A 6,508-nucleotide genomic window follows, 5' to 3' on the forward strand; every position below is an offset into this window, starting at 1 on the left:
TACTACGCTCATATTCTCAGTGCTCGGCAGTGAAGAAGAGAGGCTGATCCTCGGGATAGCTTTGTCTTGTGCTCGGTACGAGTTGTGAACGTGAGTATGTACACACTATACCTGTAAATAAACAAGTTGGTGTTCCGGTACATCGCCTCTGAAATTGTGATGCATTCGTGTTCAGTATAACATAAGTACTGGTTGGAATGAATGCTGGTGAGACTGGGATGGCATCCGGTGGTTCTGCAGCAGAAGACAACTCGTCCAGCAGCCTTTGCGAGCATTTTCGAGCGGGCTTTGCTGCACCGTGGGATAACTGAGTATCTGGACGGACGTCGGAGAACGAAGTTCAGAACTTTGGAAGGAACAAGTACGTCCGACGTACTTCCAGAACAGACGTCGGAGAACAAAGTTCAGAACTTCGGAAGGAACAAGTACGTCCGACGTACTTCCAGAACAGACGTCGGAGAACGAAGTTCAGTACTTTGGAAGGAACAAGTACGTCCGACGTACTTCCAGAACTGACGTCGGAGAACGAAGTACAGTACTTTGGAAATGAAAAGTACAAACGACGTACTTCCAGGGCGAACGTCGGAGGACGACGTACTCTAGAAACGACGTCGGGAGTGAGAGTGAAAATTCACTGGTCAGTGTGTTGGGTGAATTAGATGTGAGAAGTGAGAATGTGCCTTTGAATCAGATAGTGTGAGGTGCAAGGTGTAGACTGGTGACGTACAAGTGGTAGGAAACTTAAGGTTTTATCCTCTTCATAGAGTGATCGTATATTTCGATCAAACGGACGGTCGGCTCGGTCTGCATAAGTGCCAAGGCCCCGTTGTTCGCTACAATATATATATATATATATGTATATATGCATATATATATGCATATATATATATATATATATCCGTTTTAAGCCTTAATGTTATATATTTATATTTTGTTACAGATGATACCGCTTCGTCAAACTCTGTGAAGTTTTAGCATTCATAAACCTTCTTGCTACAATAATGACCTTCTTGTTTTCTTAGTTACAAATACTTTCCAGAACCACAATAAAACGCTGAATGGATTAAAATGGTATAGTAACAACAGGGACATTTCATCGAAAGCAATCAAAGAAGAAAAGCTGTAATCATATTTCAAAGATATCAGCTACAACACGTATGTAAATAAGATTAGGTAATGATGCCATCGACTCTTATATCAACCTTAATTTGCGCATCTAAATTGATTTCATTTTCAAATTTCCTCTTTAAATGAAAAAAAAAAAATCTGAATCCTATTTACATCCTGAATAGCAAATTACACTAGAGTAATCCTGATTTAAACGATAATTTTTCGGTTGTTGTTTTTATAAGGTCTTCTTTACGCTTCTTTAAAGGGGATGACTAGTAATCGATCAGTGGGAATTAGTGGGAATGCTGGGGGATGATTGTTCCAATCCTTGTGAGATTCATTTAAGAGTACATTACATAACTATTGTTGTGTGAAAATTATTTGCATCAGAATGGTCTCATATTCAAGTAATGTACAGTTCAATGTTTCCAGATCGCCCCGTCACTGTACAGGCATGCTAACCCGGAAACATTAAACTGCACATTGAATATGATACCATTCTAAGCAAATAATTTCCACACAACAATAAATATATAATGTACTCTTAAATGAATCCCACAAAGATTGGAACAATCATCCCCCAGTATTCCCACTGATTCCCACTGATCGGTTACTAGCCATCCCCTTTAAGCTATCATCAGGTTTTCTTCTTTTTTCCAAGGAGATTTGGAAACCACTAAGCGAACTGCGCTCAGCATCACCCCACCAATCAGTGGCATGACACTGTGTGCGTGTGTTTGATATCACTGTTTTATATTAAAACAATTCGGTGAAACTCTGAAATACAAAAGCTTCTTTATTTGATTTTTAGGGCATTATTCAGCCTTCCTGTTCGCGTGATTATCAAGTCTTGTATTATCACGATCAAAGTAAATATCAAGGATGAAGTAAGGCTTTCTACATTGAAAATGAGTTGGCAGTTTTGGTTTTGATTTTATCTGATAAAGAAAGGGTAATTGTCACGCAGTTCGAAGTTCAATTTTTACTTTTCCCACGTGAACATGACCCTTTCGCAGTTTTGCAATGCTCCAAAAGCAGTCATTTTTGCTTTGCCCGTTTTGAAACCTTAAACAAAAAGCTGAGGATTTAGTTTCCACTTAGGAGAATAACAAATTGCTCGCTGTGTTATTGGCTCGTGCGCATGTGTTTAGGGTATGGATGAGTTGGATGCTTGTATTTTGTATGCCAACATGGCCAAGGCGACTTAAGATGATGTTTCGATGCGAGTGCGGGTTGACAAGGATTCCCTCTTAATATTTGTGAGCGATCCCGCTAATGCCATTCAACAACATTTTTCCCCTTCGAGAAACTAGGGTTTTATTCTAGCAGTTAAGATGGCACTGGTGTCGTCCATCCGTATATTCAATTTCGCCATCTTTCTTTTCGCATTAGGGGGGAGCAATCTTGTGTACCAGCGGCATGTACCTACAGGTGATTACTGCAATTATTCTACTTTGTGATTTTTTTTTTATTGTGATTTGTACACATCTTGAAGATGCTCTTTTGTCAAGCTTATCAAAGAATCTAGTACAAGTGATACAGGACAAACAGCGTCTTTTTCTCATCTCCCTCACCTCCCAATCAAAACGTCATTACATGCATTTACATTATGCATATACATTTTATGAAACTTTCATAATTTTCGGGGGAAAAAAATTGGGTAGACTCGCTTTGCAGTGCCTAGTCTCCTTCGTCGTGTTTGCAAGCAAAATCTGCAGCTGTACAATTCAATGTATTTTTGTTTAATTCACTATAACTTGGTTTATGTGTAAGCAATTGATGTTTTCTTGTTTATTGAACCATGGACCCACTGAACATGGACATCCATCGCTTGTTAATCAATTCATGCACCCATTGCTGACAAAAGTGTCAAAACATTTGAAAAATGCTTTCCTGCTTTAATCTCTTCATCTACTGTCCAGCTTGGATAAAAGCAAGACGGAGCTTGGAAAAATCTAAAATCTACATGTGCACAACATAATGATTCTCTTAAATCAAGAAAAATATATGTGCAGTTGTATAGTGTACATTGGGAATCATCGCTTACGAAATTTCATTACTCAAATACTTTACGAGAGAAAGTAAATATTTTGCTAAGTTAATTGTGATTTGTAATCTATATTTCCCATTTTTCGCACATTGTTTCAGAGCAAAAACATGAACACCAACGAATGACAACATCGTATACCATCAAGCAACGTTAGATGCGTGTCCTTTTGTGACACAAAATTTGTCATATTTTCGGGTTTGCAGGTTCGCAGTTCAGCACCTAAGGCACATTACCCGAAATAGAGGAACAGTTCTTGGCAATGACGATGTCCGACTACTGAATTTTCATTGTCAAAACATTGAATGTGTCACGACTCAACCCAATCACCACATCATGACAATCAAAATGTTCCGCTCCATTCCTGGCAGATCGCACCCAAACCATCACAACAATGTTGCAAAAGACCACGATTGGGAAGCCATGTCTTGATCTGAGAGCGATAACTTGCTGCGGACCTCTTTATTGGTATTAGCCTTGTTCAAGGCGCATCACATCTCCCCCCTCAAGACGGGAAGTTATGGAAGAACTTTCCAGTCAAACTGCAAACAGTCGATACAAACATGTTCCGAAACACAATACATAAAAATGCACAGTTGTGTGTTCATACACTAAAGTGGATTCTTCACATAAACAAGCTCAGACTTATGAGCCTTATCAAATCCTTTCTTGAGCGTAGGCTAACTGTCTAAATATAGACCCACTACCTGCTCGGAACAAACATGTGCGTATACGCGCAAAACTTTACAACCACAACATTCCTTGTTTCCTTTTCTTTTCTTTTTTTTCTGCTTGGTCATAAATCATGAAGCATGTATTCTCTTTAGCTTTCCTGAAATGCTTATGAGTATCAAATGGCCAAACATTTCAACACCTGGACGAAGTCTAAGAAATGCTGCTGGTTCAGAACAAAATACACTGTACATGTACACTGTACTTGTAACATGAAACAATATGCCATAAATATGGACATATCAAACTTTTATCTTAGCTTGATGTGCATATGCTTGAAAAAAACCCGCTACACATATCACTGAATAACCTGCATACACTAGCTAATAATCATGCAGTTTGCATAATGAACTTCACACATTTTTGTTGTGAATTATTGTATGTCACCAATAATAGAAGTAATCTTCCATTCACTATACGTATTAACCATTTTTACATGGTGAGCTTATAGCAATCTGACCTTTGATGAAAACTGACATAACAATGCGTTCAGCTCAACTGTTTGGTCTGACAAACATCTGTACATTTCTAATTTCTTGACACTTCTGTTCAAGTACTGTAAAGCCTTGTTCGTCAAGACAATAAATGCATGTACAGTGACTAGAGTATAGCAAAACAATGCAATTATGAACCCTTGTTATACTCTCTCTGTTTCTGAAACAAGATATCACATGAATATAACCTGGTTATGACTGTATTCCTGTATGGTCTCATGAACCTTGCACAATCATCAAACATTATAAGTATCATACTTATAATTTCACCCAATCTATGCGATGGAAAACATGTATAACTGATCAACTCTGTGATACCACAAATATTCCAACTCTTGCCAATTAAGCATTTAAAGAGAAGCAACAACAGCTTTTGTGTGTTTGTGTGTGCTTTCTACAAACAGCAATGCAACTTAATTTGCAATTCCAATTAATACAATGTCTACCTTATACACTGTATCAAAAATATGCTGTATTACTGAAAAACCTTTTCTTCAGCACATAAAGCTTAAAACATAGCAAAACTCATGCTATATCACTGGAAATGATTTTGCCCTGTTTTGTTGCAAAAATCATGACAATTTGGAAAACATGCTGTCTTTTTCCCTGCAGACAAGAACAAATTATGGATACAAATTAAAACAGTGTACACAATGTTTGTGTCATCATTTCAAAACAAAAACACTCTTTCTTTGATATGAGAAATATCCTTCTCTTACAATAACATGGAAACACATTTCTTTTGTCTGGTATTGTTCGTGCTTCCAAGTCATCACCAGTCTGTTATCTCAGGACAATAAGCACATCTGTGTCTTTTTGTCCCATCCGTGGGAAATACGCGTACTTCTATCTTATCCACGGGACAAAGCGTCTGCAATGACATTGTCTTTTCCGCGTACGTGCTGTATCACAAGGTTGTACTCCTGTAGCACTAGCACCCATCTGGTTAGGCGTCCATTTTTGTTCCTCATTCGCGACAGGAACACAAGCGGATTGTGGTCTGTGTACACCAGCACTGGATACTTTGTAGTGTTCAGGTACACGTCAAAATGACGAAGAGCCATGCCGAGCGCTAACGTCTCCTTCTCGACAGTGGAGTACCGTCGCTGATGTTTGTTGAATTTTCTGGACATGTACGCGACGGGATGGTCAACTCCGTTGTCGTCCTTCTGCATCAGGGCTCCTCCTCCTCCTGTGTCACTCGCGTCCACCATAAGAATGAACTGCTTGTCGAAGTTCGGCGCTGCAAGAACCGGAGAACTCGCTAGCATTGCCTTCAGCCGGTTGAAAGCAACTTGACAGTCATCTGACCAGTCGAACTGCGAGTCTTTCCGCAACATGTTGGTGAGCGGTGTTGCAGCATCAGCGAAATTATGGCAGAACTTCCGATAATAGCCAGTCATGCCCAGAAATCGTCTCAGCTCTCGCTTACTCTGAGGGCGGGGAAAGTTCAGGATCGTCTCCACCTTTGCTTCAACAGGCTTGACGGAAATGTCCCACAATATGACCCAGGAACACGACTTTTGCTCGGGCGAACTCACATTTCCTCAAGTTCACCGTAAGGTTGGCACTGGTCAAGCGGTCAAACAGTGCTCTGACTCTCAGAAGGTGGTCCTCCCATGTATGGCTGTACACTATGATGTCGTCGAGATACGCCTCGCATCCCACCAAGCCAGACGTGACGCTGTTGATGAGTCTCTGGAATGTAGCGGGCGCGTTCTTCATCCCGAACGGCATAACTTTGTATTGGAAGAATCCGTCAGGAGTCACGAATGCAGACAGTTCTTTCACTCTTTCACTGAGGGGAACCTGCCAGTACCCCTTCAAAAGGTCAAACTTACTGACGTATTTGGCATTCCCTACGCGATCAATACAATCATCGATGCGGGGCAAAGGGTACGAGTCTGACTTTGTTTTCGAATTGAGCAACCTGTAATCCGTACAGAAACGCAAAGAACCATCCTGCTTTGGAACCAACACACAGGGAGAACTCCATCCACTCTTACTGGGCTCAATAAGGTCATGTTCAAGCATATATTGAACTTCCTTCCTCAGAACATCCATTTTCAATGGATTCACACGATATGGGTGTTGCTTGACAGGGGAGGAGTCCCCCACATCAACA

This window comes from Diadema setosum, chromosome 22, assembly GCF_964275005.1.
Source record: "Diadema setosum chromosome 22, eeDiaSeto1, whole genome shotgun sequence".
NCBI lineage: Eukaryota > Metazoa > Echinodermata > Echinoidea > Diadematoida > Diadematidae > Diadema > Diadema setosum.